General features: G+C 42.8%; 1 protein-coding gene across 3 annotated transcripts in view; it reads right to left on the bottom strand.

Annotated features, from left to right (window-relative positions):
• The window catches only part of LOC144791811 (CD5 antigen-like), an 855,436-nt gene that overhangs the window by 50,571 nt on the left and 782,631 nt on the right, over positions 1-22,234 (bottom strand). The gene's annotated exons all lie outside the window — the stretch shown is intronic.

Genomic DNA, 22,234 nt, shown 5'->3' with positions numbered 1-22,234 from the left:
CATTACAGATATTTATTGCATGTATCTCACTGTTGGTAAGGAAAAGTAAGCTTAGGCAAATGAAGAAGATACCCTATGAGATCAATAGATTCCTAAATAATAAGTGCAGTTTCATTTTCTACTTCATCATCTTCTTTGTGCAATCATGGCAAAAAGTAAATAAATTAAAAGCAAAAAATTAGAAGAAGTAAAACATTATATTATAAAGAGGATAATTATGTTATTATTTTATTTACATCCATACAGCTTTGTTCATAGCTGACAAGTAGCCCAGGCCAGGCTCAGGTGTGTGTCCCAGCGCCCATACATCTCTACCCCCTACATATCTACCCACTGTTCATATCATCCACCTATCAATTACTAATCATGATGGCAAACTACAATTTGCCATCCATTACTTACTAAATTTCAGGACATGATAAACTGTGCCACTAATCACTTAGCATTTCTCAGAACATGGAAATATTTTCCTCCTATTGCTTATGATCCCTCTCGGTGGTTGTGAGAGTCTGCTGTGAGGAGGCATAATGAATGTGGTGCAGTGGATTGCTTTTTCTTTTACACCTAAACCACTGGATGGTCGTGGGAATTTATGTGTTTTATCATTACACAGAAGTGACTTCTCTAAGAAGAAAATAAGGACGAAATGGTCTTTGACACGTTCATCCTTTCACAAGATCAAATGAATTACCTACATGTAGGTGCTTATAATTAGGTAGCCATAAAGCCTGCATCCATCCTTTTATCCGTTCATCTGGTTGCCCTTTCGTTAATCATTATATGCCTGGTTGTATGCAGTCTGTGAGAGAGAGACTTGTGTAGGTATTTGTGCATGTTTGTGTGGAGCTTTGCCAGCTCGACTATTAGTCTCTGTGCTCTCAGTTAGCGAATGGCTGCTGTTCTTTGGGATTCAGTGATGGTTGGTGCGGTGGTAGGTCTGTATATATATATATATATATATTGTTTCTGTTTTTGCACTGGACGCTCTGGTATATCTGACGGTGTAGATGTCTAGTAGGTTTTAAGTGTACTGGCCTGTATATGGATGATATCACAAGGCCTGCTGCAATAATCTGGATGCGTGGATGTATCGTTGACCCACATCAATTTTTGCGTGGAGTTTGTGTTCATGCCGCACTCTATCTTCAGTTTTGCTCTCTCTTCAGAGATTCAATACAAACCAATGTTGGTCTTATTCACCAAGGTAAACTTTTACTTTTGATGTAAGTTTACTACTTTTTTGCTATTAAGGAACTAGGGGCCAGATGTAGGTAGGGTTTTACCGGTCGGTAACGGCCGAATTCGGCCGTTACCGACCGGTAAAAGGATTTTGACATGTAGGGGGCAGAATCGGTAAATTTACCGTTCAGTAAATTTACCGATCGGTAATTTTACCGATTCTGTAAATATACCGGTCGGTAAATTTACCGACCGGTATTTTTACCGATTCTGTAAATATACCGGTCGGTAAATTTACCGACCGGTATTTTTACAGAATCGGTAAAATTGATATGTAGGTGGGACTCTTATGAGTCCCACAAGGCCTAAGAAATCGGTATTTTACCATCAAATTCAATTTGATGGTGAAATACCGATTCAGGTGTGCATGCACATGTGTGCATGCACACCTGTGCCATATGACAGGCAGACCTGCCCTTAGGGCAGGTATGCCTGCCATATGGCCCCGACCCTTTTTTGGGGGTGCTAGAGGGTGTCAAAGTGACACCCCCTGCACCCTTGTCAAAATCGGTATTTACCGAATCGGTAAATACCGACCGGTAATGCCCCATTCATTCCTATGGGCTTCAAAGCCCATAGGAATGAATGGAGCATTACCGGTCGGTATTTACCGATTCGGTAAATACCGATTTTTACCGATTCGGTAAAATACACATCTGGATGGACCTACATGTCCACCCTTCATATTTACCGAATCTTAATTTCCGAATCGGTAAAATTCGGTAATTAAGAATCGGTAAATATTTTTTACCTACATCTGGGCCCTAGTTCCGATAAGGAAACAATTTTTTGTTTTGATAATAACTTTAGCACAGTTTGACTAATCTTCACCAAATTTTCAAAACTAGTGTGCCAGTCACTTCAGATGCTTTCTGGAATGTATTTAAGCGATTTGTCAAGCCGGGGTAAGAGATAAAGGAGGGGGCCAAAGCACATTTTCCCCATGTAATTTACCATAGGGATTTTAGACACAACCACAGACCGAACCACCAAACGCAATTACACCAAATTTGGTAGAGAGCTAGATCTTGATCCAGAAAGAGTACCTTCTAGGTCAAGCCTGGGCAGTGTATGCTCTGTGAGGCATGCTGCATTGAGGTAGGGACTTGAAGGTCCACCCACTCTCCGCCCACATTTTTTATTGGCTTCTGTCATTGCCCACTGTAAACTGTTGCTGTTCATTGGTCAAAAACTTAGAAGTCCCTCCTTAGTACTGCCTTGTCTCACTTTGTAACCTACCATGATGACACCCCCTGTTACGTGTATAGTTGCTTTATAGGATTTAATTACAGCCTCCGAGCACTATTTGCCTACACTGCTACGGGCAAGGAAACCTATGCTTGCTCTCACCTGGTGGGAGCAATTTAGAAAACCTCCTGCCAAGCAGGAGCAGACACCAAGTCCACTGGCAGCATGTGGGAGCATGAAAAATGCTCCCACCTACTGGAAGCAGACTTTTCATCAGTTTCCCTGCCCACACTGAAGTAGGCAGGGTAAACAGATGAAAAGATCGCCCCATCCTGCAGGGAGCCGAATTTTAGTTTGTGACGTCTCCCTCTTAAATGTGCAGGGTGCCTGGGGGATGGGGGGCCTGAGGATGAAATTGTCTGATGGAGGGGAGCCACATGCCTCTTACCTATTAAGTAGGGCACCAGACCCTAGGGGATAGGGTCCCTGGTACAGATATCGGCCCAGGAATGGGGAATATGTGCCCCCTACCACTTTTGGACGTAAGGCCAAGGTGCCAGGGTATAGGGTCCCTGGGATTGAAATTAGCCCGAGGAGGGTGTGGATTTGTGTGCCCCTTCCACCATAAATATAGTGGTGGGCCCGGGGATCATGTGCCTCCCTCCACCACAAAAAGTGCTGGGCCACTGGGTATGGGGTCCACTCGGTCAAAAGCACCTTGGAAGGGGTGCTCCATGCTCTGCTTCCCTAAAAAATGCACTGGGCCCCATAGAATGGGGTCCTTGAGGTGAAAAGAAGCCCGAGGAGTGGGCCTGTGGGTTGTCTGCCTTTGGGGAGCTGGGCACAAGGTCTGGCCTGCGGGGCCAACCACCACTGTGCACAGCCAAAGGCTGCGAACAGTGTTGGGCTGGTTGCTGGGGGGTTGGCAGCAGGGCCTGGCCAGAGGCCAGGCCTTTTGGCCACCTCCCCACTCCACATTTCCAAAGGCGATGGGCAGTGTGGGGTAGGCTGCATGCAGGGAGTTGGACACAGGGCCTGGCCGAAGGCAAACCTCTACGGCCAACCCCTCCATGGAGCATTTGCCTTGAGTGGCAGCTATATTAATGTATGTTAATTAAATAGTACTTTACGTTAAATAATCCCTATAAATACACTGGAAAAAACCCAAAGGTTACAAGGAAGTTATAGTTAGGAAATAGTATTACAAAATCCTATTAATTCCCTCAAAAAACAAAGGTTACAGGGAGGTTATAGTTTGGAAATCCCATTAAAAAATCATACAAGTTCAGTAAAAAAGTCAAAGGTTACAGGGATATTCTAGGCAGGAAACAGACTTAAAACATCCTAGAAATTCACTAAAAAGACAAAGGTTACAGTGACATGAAAGTTCGCTTTTGATTTTACATACATAAAACCATACAAATTCAGCAGTTATAGGTATAGTTATCTCAAGAAACATTATCTCATGCCCTAAGTAACATATAACTTGCACCCTCACCATGCACATTTCCCCTTATATTACATCAGTCATTACATCTTCTGTGACATCATTGATAATATCACTGCAACATTCGCAATAAAATTATTGATAAGAGAACTGTGCTTGGCGAAGGGGTTCTTGAGATAACTAGAACTGCTAATTTCTACGGTTAAATGTTTGCAATATCCAAGCCGAATGTCCCTCTAACCATAGGTTTTTGGTTGAATATAAATTAGTATGTATGTATATACGGTTGATATCCTAGCCCCTAAATTCAACCACCCCTAAACTCTAAATATACAAACCACCCAATGCCCTTATCCACCCGAAAACCTAAAAAAATCTTTCAACCCCTTCCCACCATAAACCCTAAAAATACCCCTACCACCAAATACTCGTACCTTCCCTAAATCCTAAAATACCCTTACCACCCAATACCCCACCCACCCTAAATCCTAAAAGTGCAATTACCACCCAATACCCTTGCCCATCTCTAAAATCACGCTTACAACTCAATATCCTAACCCAACCCAAACCCAAATAATACCCTTACCACCCACACCTACCCTAAAATCTAAAAATACCCTTACTACCAAATACCCCAATTCACCACTAAATCCTAAAAACACCCTTACCACCCAATACCCCCACCCATCCTAAACTCTAAAAACACCCTTACCACCCAATACTCCACCCACCATAAAAGAACCCTTACCACCCAATACCCTTGCCCATCCTAAGCCCTAAAAACACCTTTACTACCGAATGCCACACCCACTCAAAACCCTACAAATACCTTTACCACCTAATACCCTTACCCATCCAAAACCGTAAAAAACCTAACCACCCAATAGCCCACCACTCTAAACCCTAACAGTACCCTTACCACTGCTCGCAGGCAGGTCGCTCCCCAGGCTGCTGTACGGTTCTGCCTGTCATTCTTGCCTGCCTTACCGCCTGTACCCACATTGTTTTGTCTAACCTTTGTTTTTTGTGACCAACCTGTTTTCTTTTCTGTGCCCAACTTGTTTTTCTTTTCTGTGCCTTAAATTGTTCTTCCCGGTGGCCAAATTGTTGTTTTCTTTCTCTGTGCCCAAGATCTTCCACGGCCCCCCCGCCGTCCCTCGCCCGTTTTCCTGTCACTGCATCCCTGTGGCCCCGCCCCACTGCACACCCATTCGCCACCTGCTCCCACCTCCCAGCTGCTCCTCCCTCCCACATACCCTCATATGGAGGCTGCGCAGCGGCCGCAACACTGGTAAGCCGAAGGCACGCCTAAGGCAAGCCCGTCTGCGTCCGTCCGTGGCAGGACCGCACCCAGCGCCAGGACCCCTGGCCCCCGCATATGCCAGGACAGTCACATCTGCTATGACTCCAGCACTCTCCAAGCACTCAACGCCGGACGATCATGCACCTGCTGTCTGGCCGCCCCGAGGCGCACCCAAGGACACTTCTCCTGCCTGAACTGCAGCTTCAGCATCCGGCCCGCCAACCCACCTATCAAAGTACCCAACTACCTCAGATGCATCCTCCTCAACACCTGCTCCTCACGCAAACACTCTGTTGAACTCTGGGACCTACTGGACTCCAACACCCCAGACGTCGCCATCCTGACGGAGACCTGGCTGAACCCCTGCTCGGCATCGGACATTGCCATAGCTATCCCAGAAGGCTACAAGATCACCCACTAGGACCGCACCAACAGAGTAGGAGTAGGAGGAGGAATCGTCATCATCCACAGGAACACTCTCAAAATCTCGACATACACCGATAACACCCTCAGCACCGCCGAACTCACTGGCCACCTTCTTCCACCGTAAGATCGCAGACATCTTCGACAGCTTCAACACCGCGACCAACCCGGCAACCACTGAGACCTGCACCTCCATGACCACCACCCGCGCCAACCACCTGATCTTCTGGACCAACATCAACGACGATGACACCACCAAGATCATGAACTCCGTCCACTCCGGATCCCCGTCAGACCCATGCCCACACCACATCTTCAACAAAGTCAGCACCACCATCGCACCCCACCTCGGGAAAGTCATCAATATCTCCTTCGAGACAGCTACCTTCCTGGAGAGCTGAAAGCACGCCGAGATCAACGTCTTACTCAAGAAACCCAAGGCAGACCCCAAGGACCTCATGAACTTCTGACCCATCTCCCTGCTCCTATTCCCGGCGAAGGTCATCGAGAAGGCTGCCAACAAACAACTGACCAGACTCCTCGAGGAGAACAGCATCCTGTACCCGTCCCAGTCTGGGTCCCACAGCAACCACAGCACCGGAACTGTCCTCATCGCAGCCACCGATAACATCAGGACCCTGATGGACAACGGAGGAACCAAAGCCATCATCCTCCTGGACCTGTCAGCCGCCTTCGACACAGTCTGCCACCACACACTATGAACACGCCTCCATGACACCGGGATCCAAGAGAAGGCCCTTGACTGGACCACCTCCTTCCTCTACGGCAGAACACAGAGCGTCCACCTCCCCCACTTCCACTCCGAAGCCACAGAGATCATTTGCAGTGTACCCCAGGGCTCATCCCTCAGCCCAACGCTGTTCAAAATCTACATGGCACCGGTCGCCCACATCACCCGACTGCACGACCTCAACATCATCTCTCACGCCGATGACACCCAGCTGATCCTCTCCCTCACCAAGGACTCCCACACCGCCAAAACCAACCTCCATGAGGGAATGAAGGCTGTCACCGACTGGATGAGAATCAGCCGACTGAAGCTGAACTCGGACAAGGAGAGGTCCTCATTCTCGGATCCACCCCCTTGGCCTGGGACGACTCCTGGTGGCCGACCGCACTAGGAACAGCTCCAACGCTGACCGACCGTGCACGCAACCTAGGGGTCATCCTCGACTCCACCCTCTCCATGACAAAACCGTCTGTTCCTCCTGATTCAACTCCTTCCAAATGCTCAACAGGATCTACAAGTGGATCCCCACCGAAAGGAGAAGAACGGTCACACAGGCCCTCGTCAGCAGCAGACTGGACTATGGAAATACCCTCTACATGGGAGCCTCGGCCAAACACCCTCCCCATCTGCCTACGGCAGACCCAAGACCTACTGACCTTTAGAAGACTCCTCAAAACCTGGCTCTTAGAACAGTAGCAGCATTCCCGCACCCTTTAGAGCCTTGAGACCCTCACGGGTAAGTAGCGCACTTTACAAATGCTTGATTGATTGATTGATTGATTGATTGACCACTCAATACCCTTTCCCACCCCTAAACCCTAAAAACACTTTTATCACTAAATGCCCATACCCATCCCTAAACCAAAAACACCCTCACCATCCATATTCTTACCCACCCCTAAACCCTAAAAACACACTTAGCACTCAATACTCCTACTCACCCTAAACCCCCCAAAATACCCCTACTACCCAATACCCTTAGCCAACACTAAACCCTAAAAATACTCTCACCATGAATATCTGTACCCACTCCTAAATCCTCAAAACAACCTTACCACCCAATACCCCTAAGCATCATAAAACCTATAAATACCATTACCACCCAATACCAATACCCATCACTAACCTCTAAAATACCCTCACTGCCCAATACCCTTACCCACCCCTAAACCCTAAATGTATCCTTACCACCCATATTCTTACCCGCCCTAAACCCTAAAAAATACCCCTACCACCCAAACCCCTTATCCAGCCTAAACCCTAAAATACCCTCACCATGAATATCCTTACCCACCCCTAAACCCTAAAACACCCTTACCTCCCAATACTTCTACACACCATAAACCCTATAAATACCATTACCACCCAATGTTCCAACCCATTCTAAACACTAAACTATAAAAATAACCCAATCTTTACCACCCAATACCCTTACCCTTCCCTAAATCCTTAAAAACACCCTTACCACCCAATACCTCTTACAACCCTAAACCCTAAAAACACGGTTGCACCCTCACCCACCCCTAAACCCTAAAAATACCTTTACAGCAATACCCTTATCAATCCCTACACCCTAAAACTATCCTAACCATGGATACGCTTACCCACCCCAACCCCTAAAAACATCCTTACCAGCCAATACCCCTACCCACCCTAAACCCTAAAAATAAAATTAAGACCCATTACTCATACCCACCCTAAAAAAAGCCTTAAGACCCAATACCCCTCCCGACCCCAAACCTCCTCACCACCCAATACCCTTACACACCCCTAAATCCATAAATTCACCCTTACCATCCAATACCCCTACCCTTGTCACCCTAAAAACACCCTTACCACCCAATACTCTTACCCACCACTAAATGCTAAAAATAAGCGTATTTCCGCTCACCCTTACCTACCCCTGATACCTAAATTTACCCTTACCATCCTATACCCTTACCCAACCCCAAACCATTAAAACACCCTTATATATATGTGTGTATTTGTGTATGTATATATATATATATATATATATATATATTCACTGAATGAAATGTAGGTTTTAGAGGTGTTATAGTTAGCTGGACATTTCACTCGTACAAAACCATTGAAATTCTTTTTTTTATAGTTAGTTCTGCTAACTGTAACTCGCGCGCCCGCAATCCACTGCTGATGATGTCACATATTACATCATTCATGACATGGTCAGTGACATCACTGATGAAATCACTGATGACATCTCAAATGACATCACTGATGACATCATCCAGTGAAAGTGATTTGGTTTGTTATTTAAATTTGTCTTATATATATAGCAATCTGCATTGAAGAATGAGTGGATACATAAATATAAATATCTGAATGGAGGATTTAGTAGCACTGTGATTGACTGTTTACTTGACTAATTTATAGTGTCTCACTAAATATATTCGATAGTGACTAAACTGTGTGAATATCTGTATAACTTTTTCAGTTGTTGTGTAAACTGCTGCGCCAGTTGGTTACTAGCTATGTGAAAGTCTATATTAGTTATTGATTAGTTAACTGAGTATTTCTATGGAAGAGTGAATGTGTGTGTGGTTCGGTGGGGTGTGTGTGACTGCCCAAAGATGTGTGAATAGTTGATTCAATGGGTATATGAGGTTAAGACTGCATGTGGAAACAGTTGTGTGGGTGAGTGAATATCTTTATGGGTGTGGTGATGAGCAAATGTATCTCTCAATGGTACATGTCCAACAAACTAGAAAAATAAAAGGCAGTGTATGTGACAGTTGTTGTATATAAATAAGTATACTATATAAATAAGTATACATAAGACTCATTGATTGCATGAGTGACTGTATAGATAACTGTATACTTGTAATAGTTTTTTCATAACACACTAAGTATGAGTTACTATCTATATCAATAAATAAAGTGCTATTTGTATAAGTGTGTAGTTGAGTAAATGTAAATATGATACATTGTTTGCAAAAGTGAGTAGGATGACTGCATAAGTGAATAGGATGTGTGCTTGTGTGTTCTGTCGATATAGGTGTATATGTATATTTGATAGTGTTCTATTGATCTTTGTTAGCATGTATGAATGAATCTATAGGTAACTGATTAGATGTGTGTGTTGATATAGGAATCACTGAGTGGGTTTTCAGATACTTGTATTGCTGTGTCAATGGATTCAAATATGGTACTCTTTATTTTACAGTGAGTGCTGAAAGATTATACTAGTGTATGATGAGGTGTATCTAATTGTCACGTGGAGGATGTCATCAGTGATGTCACTGACCATGTCATGAATGATGTAATATGTGATATCATCAGCAGTGGATTGCGGACGCGCGAGTTATAGTTAGCAGAATTAACTATAACAAAGGAATTTCAATCGTTTTGTACGAGTGAAATGTCCAGCTAACTATAACACCCCTAAAACCTATGGTTTTTTCAGTGAATTTCTAAGGTTTTTTAAATGCTAATTCCTAACTATAACATGTCTGAAACCTATGTTTTTTTCAGTGAATTTCAAAGGTTTTTTAAATGACAATTTTTAAATGTATTAATTGTTATATTTATTTTTTTATACTGATTTACTACACTTTTTTAAACTGTTTATTTTTAGATATTTTATTTTTTTACATTACATTATAATTACAATATACATTACATTACAAAATATACTTTCTCAGAACGAATTACTTTAGTGTAAATACTTTGCAAATAGGCAATAGACTTTTCAGTACAGTAGTTACAGTTGTTGCAATGGGCAACACAATTTCAAACACAATTCAACATTGAGCTCAATGGGAATTTCTAGTTAAATGCAATTAGTTACATTATGGATTACTTTTGTAACCACAGGAATGGATCCTAGATTCAGTCATGGGACATCTCCTGTAAACAGTTGAGTAAAATCGTTTTGGTTACAGTAGTGATTTTTAAGGAATATTATTGTATTTTAAAAGTTGACACTTGGAAACGTTTTCACATAGAATCACCAGTGTTATCCTTTGGGAGGAAATTAACTTAGCAAGTAAGTAGTGTTATCGTTACTTTTTCTTACTTAGTGGTGGATCCTAGATCTAGCACTGGTGCATCTCCTGTAAACAGTTAAAGAATGCATTTAAGTTATACAGGTGATTTTTAAGGAATATTTGTAATTTGTGAAAATCGACGCTTAGAAACTTTTCTTGTGAAAACCAGACAATGGATTCCTCTGGAAAGAAATACAAGTTACTGGTAAGTACGGTTAGAATTACTTTTCAGGGTCAGTGCTGGGCTAAAAGATGCAGCACTGGGTTCTCTCATGATAACAGGTGAGTAAATCGGAATTCGTTGTTCGAATGATTTTAGTTAAATATTTTACAGTTCAAAAACTCCACATTTAGAAGAGTTTCCAAGTGAAACCAGTCAATGTTAGCCTATGGAAGGAAATTCAAATTACTGGTAAGTATGGTTATAATTACTTTTCAGGATCAGTACTGGGCTCAAAGTTTCAGCTTTGCGGTATTTCCTGATAACAGGTGAGTACATCGGAATTCATAGTTCAGCTGATTTTAGAGGGTCCCTAGGGTCAAAGTAGCCCACCAGGTACCTTCAGTAAGCGCCACAGAGTTATGTTGCAGAGAGGTGTAAAAAGGGACCTGGCCTCTGAACACCTATCTGCAACGCAGCTCCCTGGCACATACTGGAGATACCTATTGGGCTATTTGGCCCTCAGGGACCCTCAGTATTGAAAGAGAATTAATTCCGCAACTTAAAACCCGCAACGAGGTACAGTGCTGAAAGAACAGGAAGAAGCCTGAGGTGACATGTCTGCGAACACGCCCTGTGGCACAATTTGAGTTAGAGAATTAATTCCCCCTCAATCCTGTGGGTCCCTGGGGGCCAACTAGCCCACCAGGTACCTCCAGATGTTCAGAGATGTGGCAATCAACTGTGTATAAGGGGAGGAACTCGCACATCAATAATAATGTATTTATTTTAATACTCGAATAAATAGGAAAAAACTAATAGCAGGGTAATAGGGGTTTTGGATGGGGAAGTGTATTATAATTGTGGACAGAAACTGTACACAGTAACCAATAAATATACTTTTTTTCAAAAATAAATACAAAGATATTTATTTTAATACTCGTATAATAAAAGAGAGAAAGAATTAAAAGAAAAAGAAAGAGCGAATACGTATGAGGATATAAAGCGAAACTCAAACTGTTTAACAAGTTTCACTTTTACAAAAAAAAGGGCGCAAGGTAAAAAAAAAAAATGGGAGGAGCACTAAATTGGTCCCATAGTGACTTCAATAACCAAAATGTATATAAACCACACCCGTAGGATGATTACTTTCGTTTCTGTGATTTAATTACGGGTGACCAAACTACGAGCAAGATAAAGTTTACAATCGCCGGTTTCATCTCCAGTTTATCGTCCATTTCCTCAGAGGGAACATAAAGTTAATGTATATATTGTAATATAGAAAACATTATGCTCCCTCCAGAGGAGTTGGATGTATGTCGACGGAAGGTCCGCTCCCATCCTGAAAGTCTTGGGTTAATTTGTAAAGTGGGGGTTGAGAAAAAAGGGAGGTCCCTAAACGTGTTTTCCCCATGCAATTTTCCATAGGTACCGTTCATCGCGGCTACTGCCCGAACAGTTGAACGGAATTATACCAAATTTGGCAAAGTTGTAGTCCTTGGTTCAGACTCTAGAAACAAGTGTTTAAAACGTATAAAGGGGGCGGGTAAGAAATATTTTGACCATCTAGACCTGCTTAGGGGGTCGCACAAGAACCTCTAGGGCCCAAAAAAGATTTTTTTTTAAAAACTGAGAAATGTGTGGTGGGTGCATGGATCCACCATAAAAAAAATAAAAATGAAGCGTGGGCTCCTGTGCTAATTTAAAAGTTAGCTACGTGGGAAAGAGGAATCCCGGGGTCTAAAATATTGTGTTTGAAGTGGGGGCCGAGAAAAAATGGGTTTTTTTTCCCCATGCAATTGTCCATAGGAAATGTTCATCATGGCTACAGCCCAAACGGCTGAACGAAATTACACCAAATTTGGCAAAGAGGTAGTCTTCTGTTCAGACTCGTGCTTTTTGCTTAAATGGTGTAAATCTGTTCAGTAGTTTCTGAGAAAATTATAACTTAAAGTATATATATATATATATATATATATATATATATATATATATGGCCTCAGTGGATCCACGCATCTTTTTTTTTTTTTGTTTAGTTTTATATAGCGCGAACTAGACCCGAACCGAATCAGGTATCAGAGCGCTTTACATAGCACCAGTTACGTTACATGAGGACACACTTTCATTTTAGGCACGGGGAGATTACGTGATTTGCCCAGAATCACAGGAGGTTTTTGGCGTCGTTACCGAGACTCGAACCCAGATCCCCAGGTCCGAGGTCGAGCGCCTTAGCCGTTAGGCCAACCCCTCTTGCGCGCACTATAAGCGCACCGTCCCGATCACGCGCTGAATGCTAACATTCGAAACCAGGAAGTGTTGGCAGCCATTTTGTGACTCGGTAGAAGCGAGTGTCTAGCTATGGGCGTGGTTCTGTTGTGAGCTATATGAGAAATCAACTGATTTGGGTGTCCGTGTTGTAGTGCTGCCATCACCCGGGTCTTACTTGCAAATGTGTCATTATGTCTGTAAAGTGCCACAATATGGCTAACATGGAAGTTACAGGGTATCACTAACTCTATATTCATTCCTAATTGCACACATAAAAGATGGTGGAAATGATGTATTTCTGCGAATATGAATGTTTGTTGTACATTCAGTGGAGTGTTGTAGCTGTATAATACATGGCTGTGAAAGGCTTAAGTTGCAGTTTTTGGCACATGAAAGGCAGATAATATATATACATATGTGGTCATTCAGGTATACTGTCGAACTTGGTGCTGGAAATCCGTGTTCGAGGCTCGGAGTTGCGTTCACATACTGTTATTGTAGAGTAATGACGTAATCTACGTGTGCCTGAAAATTTAGTGTAAATACGGTGCTCATGAAAATTGCTGATATAGTTTGGGGTTGACTTTGCGCTATATATAAATAGGCCAAACAAAAAAAAAAGGCGGAATAGCCCAATAGCCCACACTTACTGTCAGAGGTAAGATGGTTGTATACGCTATTTATGGCACAATATGAATATAATGTGGTAGGGCGCAGGAGCAGCATTTTAAAACAAACATAGTAAATACACAGACAGATAGTTGAAGTGCGTACGGGCACGTGTGCTCGACTCCACTTTATTACGTTGCCGTTGGTAACAAGTAGAATAGTAATCATGATATCATACATAGATATTCAATCGTAAATGGTTTATGACTTCTGCTGTACAAAGGTAGGAGCACTACATGTGAAATTATACACAGAAGATTCTATTGTAAAGGGTTCATGAGTTGTGGTGCACTAAGGTAGGGTCGGTTTGTGTGGAACCTGCGATGATGCCTGGTTCTGACAGACCGCACTGGTAAGAATGTCTTTTGGGTACTGAATTTTGCCTTAATAAGGCCACGTGGTGATTATTTATGATGCACTGAGTTAGTGCTACGTATGGTACTCAGCGTGTTGCCTACTGGACTGCATGATCTGTAATCAAGATTGAAATAAAAGATGAAACATGTATGGAATACATTGTCGAAATATGTATGTTTTAGAGATATTATGGTTCAAGTTGTGACCTGTGCTGTCTGCAGTGTAGACTACCATTGAGTGTACCTTTGCAATTGCAGCGTGAATTTTGTTTTTCAACTAAACCTAGAACTGATATAAAAGACGTTTTTAAAGGAAGGCTACTAAAGGGATATTGTGTAAGTTTGGGAGACATTATACTTTATTTGGTACTGCACTCTATAAATAATGAATGAAGAATCAATTGAATTCTGACTGAATGCGGCCGTGTGGCGATGAATTATGGTGCACTGAGTTAGTATTAACTTTGGGACTGAGCGTGTACATAACCTGTGATGATGCGTGGTCCAGGCAGGCCGTACTGGGGATAATGTTTTTGACTACTGAATTTTGCCTTAAAGCCTCGTGGTGATAATTTATGGTGTACTGAGTTAGTGGTATGTCTGGTGTTTAGCGTGTGCTCACCCTGCGAGGACGCGTGGTCTGAACGGGCCGCACTCAAAGTATTGACTGTTGCATACTCGACTGCATGTACTTTGAGAGGAAAAAAAATACCATGGATGGTTATCAATTCTTCAGCAACAAAAATGATCAGAATCAGATTATTCTTCCAGTTGTGTAGCCATTTTTGTCTCCAAAAAAGAAATTCAGGTTTCCAATGAAGAAAAAGTGAGATTCAAATTGTGACATATGCTGTCCACAGTATAGACTGTCATTAAGTGTGCCTTTGCACTTGCAGCGTGAATTTTATTATTCAACTACATCTATAAGTGGTATAAAAGAAGTTCTTAAAGGAAGCATAGAAAAGGGATATTGTATAGGGTATGATAAATGTTATACTTAGTTTGGTACTGTACTCTGCAAATAATGAATCAACAGTCTAATTATTTGTGAGCTCTGATGACTGCAGTGAAGGCAGGAGGCAGCCGTTAGCTAGAGCTCACGGCCACGTGGCATTGAGTAGAGCTGCACAGTATTGGTAATTTAGTGTGTGTGCAGCCAGCGATGATTAGTGGTGCACAGAGTTAGTGGCACATGAAGCAACAAGGTTCTGTGGATTCTGCGATGATGCGTGGTCCGAGCAGAATGCACTGGTAGCAAACTTTTTAAAATCAAGTTTTCTTATAAATACTGGTTGTCCTTTTACGGGAGTAAGTTTCAGTAGATGTCCAAAAACTATGATAAGTTTTCTTCAAAATGAGACATCTGACTCAATACAGTCATGTGGTGATGAATTATGGTGCACTGAGTTAGTAGTAGCTTTGGCACTGAGCGTGTACGTAACCTGCGATGATGCGTGGTCTAGGCAGGCCGCACTAGGAGCAATGTTTTTTGCTTATTGAATTCTGCCTTAATATGTCCACAGGGAGATGACTTGTAGTGCAGTGAGTTAGTGGTACCTGAAGAACTCAGCGTGTGCGCACCCTGCGATGATTCATGGTTCGGGAGGGTCGCACTGGTACAATGTCTCTTGCCTACTGGAATGCGCATGTTCAATCGCCATTCCACCTGAATCGCGAGCCCTCACAATGTAGATCGAAGGCAGTAGTCAGCACGGATATCAAGAAATTCTTTTTGTCATATCCTTTAACAAAATCTAAAGACATAAAGTACCATTATCTCTACCTTAAATAAATCAAAGCTAAATGTCATGCTGTCCGTAGTATAGATTCAAAGCTGAATTGAAGGTGTGAACCCTGCTGTCCGTACTGTGGATCGAAGGCAGTACTGAGCTCAGATATGGACAAATGATTTTTGTCTCTTATTTTAAAAAAAGCTGAACACATACTGTACAATTGTCTCTGCATTAAATAAATGAAGGGTGAATTCCCTACGGTCCGTAGTGTAGATGCAAAGTTGAATTCAAGTTGTGAACCCTGCTGACCGCAGTGCACATCGAAGGCAGTAGTCGACACAAACATCGATGAATGCTTTTTTGTCACAGTTAACAAAATCTGAGGACACAGTACAATTGTCTCTGCCTTAAATAAATCGAGAATTAATTTAATATTGTCTGTAGAGCTGATGAACTTCTGGTATAAAGTAGTGAACTCTGTTGATAGCAGTGTACATTTGAAGACAGTACTCAGTACAGACATTGAGGAATGTTTTTTGTTGCATCATTTAACAAAATTGTCTCTGCCTTAAATAAATCAAGGTTAACGTCAATGCTGTCCGTAGTGTACATGGAAAAATGAATTCAAGTTGTGAACCCTGCTGTCCGCAGTGTAGATCGAAGGCAGTAGTTGACATAAATATCGAGGAATGCTTTTTTGTCACATACTTTAAAATCTGATGACATAGTACAATTGTCTCTGCCTTAAATAAATCGAGACTGAATTCAATGTTGTCTGTAGTGCATATCCACAACTGGTATCAAGTTGTAACCTCTACTGACCGCACTGTAGATCGAAGGCAGTAGTCAACACAGATATTGACGAAGAATTTTTGTCACTCATTTTAACAAAGTCTGAGGACATAGAATACAATTGTCTCTGCCTTACATAAATCAAGGCTAACTTCAATGCTGTCCGTAGTGTAGATCCAAAGCTGAATTTAAGTTGTGAACCCTACTGTTCGCACTGTAGATCAAAGGCAGTAGTCGATACAAACATCTGTGTCTGCGGAGCTGTGGCGCTGAGTTTGCAATGGACCTGTATCGAGGAGCCACGTGGTCATGGCGGCAGCCACGTGGCAGGGTGAGGACGTTCGCTGTGGTGGAGTCTCTTCTCTTTGCAGAAGTGAACCACGCCCAAGGCGTAGCCTATCTGTTTATAGTCTTACGCTGACATTGCGTACATTGGGCCAGCCCACTCCGCTTCTGCTTCAAGGGGGGGAAACACAGCTACATGACCAAAATATTCCCCAGTGTCTGAGATAATATGGTTGTGTCCACTATGCAGTACAGTACACGTATCAATAGTATATCTACACACTGAAAAGTTTTTGGTTTCTATAGTGAGTTGTGTATAGCATTTCATAGATAGTCTTGGCATTGTTGATGTGCGAGTTCCTTCCCTTATACATAGTTGGTTGCCACATCTATGAACATTGAGCTAGTGTGCTGTTGAGGGGATATATTATTTTGGGAAGGTCCGTTGTCCTGTTTTGCCCTGCCTCTGAGGCACTAGAGGGGTAGGGGTTAGGAGGGGTGGTTGTAGTGGTGGTGGCGCTTGGTATTGTAATTTTGTTTGGTGTCGGAAGTGTATAATTAGTACCGATACCACATATTGCTCTTTAAATATGGGTGTGGGTTGGATGTAATTTACGCAGTACATAGTCGACGTCCTTACACTAGTTAAATGTTGATGTTAATTTGTTAGTGGTAAGTGGAACTATTGCCTGTTTATTAAGGTAGCATTGCAGATTTAGTTTCTTGTTGAAGATATGGGGAAGTGGTCAACATTATAATTAGGAATTGTCAATTAAAAAACCTTTGAAATTCACTGAAAAAGCCATAGGTTTCAACCAGGTTATAGTTAGGAATTCTCATTTAAAAAACCTTTGAAATTCACTGAAAAAACCATAGGTTTCAGGGGTGTTATAGTTAGCTAGACATTTCACTCATACAAAGCCATTGAAATTCCTTCGTTATAGTTAGTTGTACTAACTGTAACTCTTGTGCCCGCAATCCACTGGTGATGATGTTACATATTACATCATTCATGACATGGTCAGTGATATCACTGATGACATCTCAAATTACATCGCTGTAGCTCAACAAAAGCTGTTTTATTACATTGGTGTCTGTTTAGCAAAATGATAGGTTAAAAGTGTAAATGGTTATGGGTTTCTGCTTACAAAATTGCACCAGTGTCCGTAAAAAAAAGATATATAGATATATATATTTATATATATACAATCCCCAATCCTGAGGCATGAAGGGACGCGCAGAAATCAGGTACAGACCACCGAAGTTTTAAAGTGCAAAGTAGGTGCTTTATTCCAAAATGGGCAGCAACATGACGCGTTTCGTCCGGGAAACCCGGAACATGACATGCTCAGAAATACTGACAACAATTCCAATATGTTCCACCTTCTTAATGCCATAGACGTAGAAGAAATACTCCGTTTTTGCATTACAAAGTATAGAGATCTGGTAAAGCAGTCAAGGCAATTCATAATCTATGTAAGAGACAAAATAATACTTAATATAGTCTCCAGTGAGATTCTCATGATCTAGCTTTTAAATTAATTTACACAATGTAAAATAATGATTACACCACTTTTTATGAATCTAAAACCGGGCTTTGTAACTAGATCAAAAGACAATAACAACACCAGCAAATAGAGGGCGAGTGCCCAAATGAATATACCTGACAAATATAATACCAGAAATGCAAATCCCTATTGAGGCTAATTAAGGGGACACATAAGGGAAATGATCACAGTAACTAGGAATAATTACAGTGAAAAGTGCAAAACAGTGCAAGAATTAAAATCATCTAATTATGTAGAGAGCTTAAATACCTCAGCATTATAAGGTATAAGTAGCAGATGCTCTGATAAAAATAAAGTGCAATGTGTTTGTGAAATGTGAAACGTGACAAATCGGAAAATTCATTATATAATACAATTAGCAGCATACGATTAGATAAAGTGCAAATAACAATGTATAAATACATGAATTCTTTTTGATTTAAGAAGTGCAATACAAAAATACAGAATATATATGCTTAAATGCGTTAACTGGAAAATAATCACACAGTTTATAGAGTCGAATACAAAAACCGAAAAGTACAAGATTTGATTCAATGTACGGGAATTCAAAACAACAATTGTTCAATAGTTGATGGGAAGCCCAAATAGTTCCAAACAATGTCATCCTCAGACGTATAAAAGCAGGTAAAACGATAAAAACAGTAAAACCAATATGTAAAACGCGCTTTAAGAACAGGGCAATAAAAGATACAATTAAGACTCAATAGATTAAAAGGATAATGAGTTTCAGACATATGCAATAATAAACGGGAAATACTTCAAGGACTTAAAAAAAGGGGACAAGCCTGTCACCTTAAAAACTATATAATGATAAAACCCCTTAGAATAAAATCAATCAATCAATCAATCAATCAAGAAATTTGTATAGCGCGCTTCTCACCCGGAGGGTCTCAAGGCGCTTAGGGGGGGGGGTCCACTACTGCTCGAACAGCCAGGTCTTGAGTTGCTTCCTGAAGGAGAGGTGGTCTTGTGTAAGACGGAGGTGGATGGGGAGGGAATTCCAGGTCTTGGCTGCCAGGTAGGAGAAGGATCTTCCTCCCATGGTGGCTCTTCAGATGCGTGGAACGGCGGCGAGGGTGTGACTGGTCGATCGTAGTTGGCGGGTGGGAGTGTAGAAGGTCAGGCGGTTGTTGAGGTACCTGGGGCCTAGGTTGTGGAGGGCTTTGTGTGCGTGGGTGAGGAGGCGGAACGTGATTCTTTTGCTGACGGGGAGCCAGTGCAGATCTTTCAGGTGTCCGGAGATGTGGCTGTGGCGGGGGATGTCCAGGATGAGTCGTGCGGAGGCATTCTGGATGCGTTGGAGTCTTTTCTGTAGTTTGGCTGTGGTTCCGGTGTAGAGGGTGTTTCCGTAATCTAGTCGGCTGGTGACAAGTGCCTTGGTGACCATCTTCCTGGTTTCAGTGGGGATCCATCTGAAGATCTTTCGGAGCATGCGTAGAATGTTGAAGCATGAAGATGAGACGGCGTTGACTTGTCTGGTCATCGACAAGGAGGAGTCCAGGAAGAAGCCCAGGTTGCGTGCGTGGTCCGTTGGTTTGGGTGCGCTGCCTAGGGCCAGGGGCCACCAGGAGTCGTCCCAGGCAGATGGTGATGATCCAAGGATGAGGACTTCCATCTTGTCAGAGTTTAGTTTCAAGCGGCTGTTCTTCATCCACTCGGCGACTTCTTTCATCCCTTCGTGTAGGTTGGTTCTGGCGGTGGCGGGGTCGTTGGTGAGGGAGAGGATCAGCTGGGTGTCGTCGGCGTAGGAGATGATGTTGAGGCTGTGTTGGCGTGGGATGGCTGCGAGGGGGCTCATGTACACGTTGAAGAGGGTGGGGCTGAGTGATGATCCTTGTGGTACGCCGCAGATGACTTTGGTGGCCTCAGATCTGAACGGGGGGAGGCGACGTTGCTGAGGTGTTGTACTAGGGTGCGGTGGCAGACAGTATCGAATGCTGCGGAGAGCTCCAGGAGGATGAGGGCCGCTGTTTCCCCGTTGTCGAGCAGGGTTCGGATGTCGTCCGTGGCTGCGATGAGGGCGGTCTCAGTGCTGTGGTTGGCTCGGAAGCCGGACTGTGAGTGGTCGAGGGATCCGTTCGTCTCGAGGAAGGCGGCCAGCTGCCTGTTGACGGTCTTCTCGATGACTTTGGCAGGGAACGAGAGCAGCGAGATGGGGCGGTAATTCTTGAGGTTGGTGGGGTCTGCCGATGGTTTCTTCAGGAGGGCGCTGAGTTCGGCGTTCTTCCAGCTCTCCGGGAAGGTGGCGGTGTTGAAGGAGCAGTTGATGATGTCCCGGAGTTGGGGTGCGATGACGGAGTCGGCCTTGTTGAAGACGTGGTGAGTGCATGGGTCGATTGGTGATCCGGAGTGGATGGTGTTCATCGTCTGTATGGTGTCTTCGGTGTCGACTGGGGTCCTGACGTGGAGGGTGGTGGTGGGGGGCGTCGGTTCTGTGGTTGGGTGCGTGGTCTGTTCGCCGAAAAGGGCTAAAAAGATTATAAGAGTAGTTTATAGAAAATTGTGTAAGTCCTCCCCCATGTTAAGACCATTAGGGAACTTAGTGTTAAGCAGTACAATGTAGTGGCTCTCTAATTGTCTTAATTTCCTTTCTCTATCTCCACCTCTTTTGGAGAAAGGAACTGCGTCAATTACATAATACTTCAAATCGTTGATATTGTTGTTGTGAACTAACTTGAAGTGACGCGCCACAGGGTAATTTAGTTATATATATCCAAAACAAGAACTGCTCGCAGTTAGAGACACCCACGCAACGTTTCGATTTCACCCTTCTTTATTCATGAGGCAGCAGAGGTCGAGATAAGCTTTAGAACGGCGTAGTCGTGTGCCATATAATTGCCTACGCGTTTTGGAGTGTATCCTTCATCATGGCATGGCATTCTGGGGGATAGTTGAAGTACAGCGTACAAAATTACTGGTACTACTACTTAAATACCAGTAATTTTGTACGCTGTACAAAACGTTGCGTGGGTGTCTCTAACTGCGAGCAGTTCTTGTTTGGATATATATATATATATATATATATATATATATATATATATATATATATATATATATATATATATATCTTACGAACTCCTGACTTTTCCGCCACCAAGACGACTGGAAATCAGGACGCGGACCACACGATAGGTAGAATTAAAGTCATATTTTATTTTCTATGCAGACATGACGCGTTTCGTCCGGTAACTCTCGGACTTGATCACATGACATGCCGTGACCACCATAGTGTTTAAATACTGTTCCACAACATATTTAGCTCCTCCCCCTCTTTCAAGGGTATGGAAAACAGACCGCGCAATGCACGTATATATATATATATATATATATATATATATACACACAGTAATCAATCATTAGAGCGACCAATTATATCTTTTATATAAAATGAAGAGGTTCCCTCTAATGAAATTATGCACAACCATTACTCAAATCACCAGGCTAAGAAAAATCTCACCAGGGTCTATTGGTTAAGGTGTGTCCACCCCTATTTAACAGATTTGTTTGATTGCCTATACAGTGTCAGGGACTGTCCGGGACTATGTGGGGAACACAGTCAGGGACTTGGGCAAGGACTGGGAACTGGGTAGAAAACTTACACAGGAAGAGGAGTACAGCGCTGCCCAGGATCATACAGGAGTCAGAGGAGAAAAAGGGATCCAAAGGGGAAGCCTGTACAATTGAACAAGATGGGTAAGACTTAGAAAGGAAAGGCACTCACAAAGCAATTTAGCATTCAGAATAACTACACCCAGGATGAATGTGCAAGACATATATATGAAACAACATTAACAATAAAGGGGGGTGTGGGGTAAAACACTCGGGAGCTCCACACGGGAAGACTGAAGCTCAGTAAGTTTCTTACCCACAATTGCTGTTACAGATACGGACTGCAAATACCCACATGTAGGATATGGATACAAAGGCAGGGTCTGTGGAGCTTATACCTATGGTGATGTTATACATGTAACTCAAAGACAATACTCACAGTGAACAAGAAACACCACCTAGGTAGTCAGCTGTGCCCACGGATCCTGGCGATCAA

The sequence above is a fragment of the Lissotriton helveticus genome, chromosome 11, assembly GCF_964261635.1.
Source record: "Lissotriton helveticus chromosome 11, aLisHel1.1, whole genome shotgun sequence".
Classification (NCBI taxonomy): Eukaryota; Metazoa; Chordata; class Amphibia; order Caudata; family Salamandridae; genus Lissotriton; species Lissotriton helveticus.
This window is presented reverse-complemented; position numbering and strand designations above follow the sequence as displayed.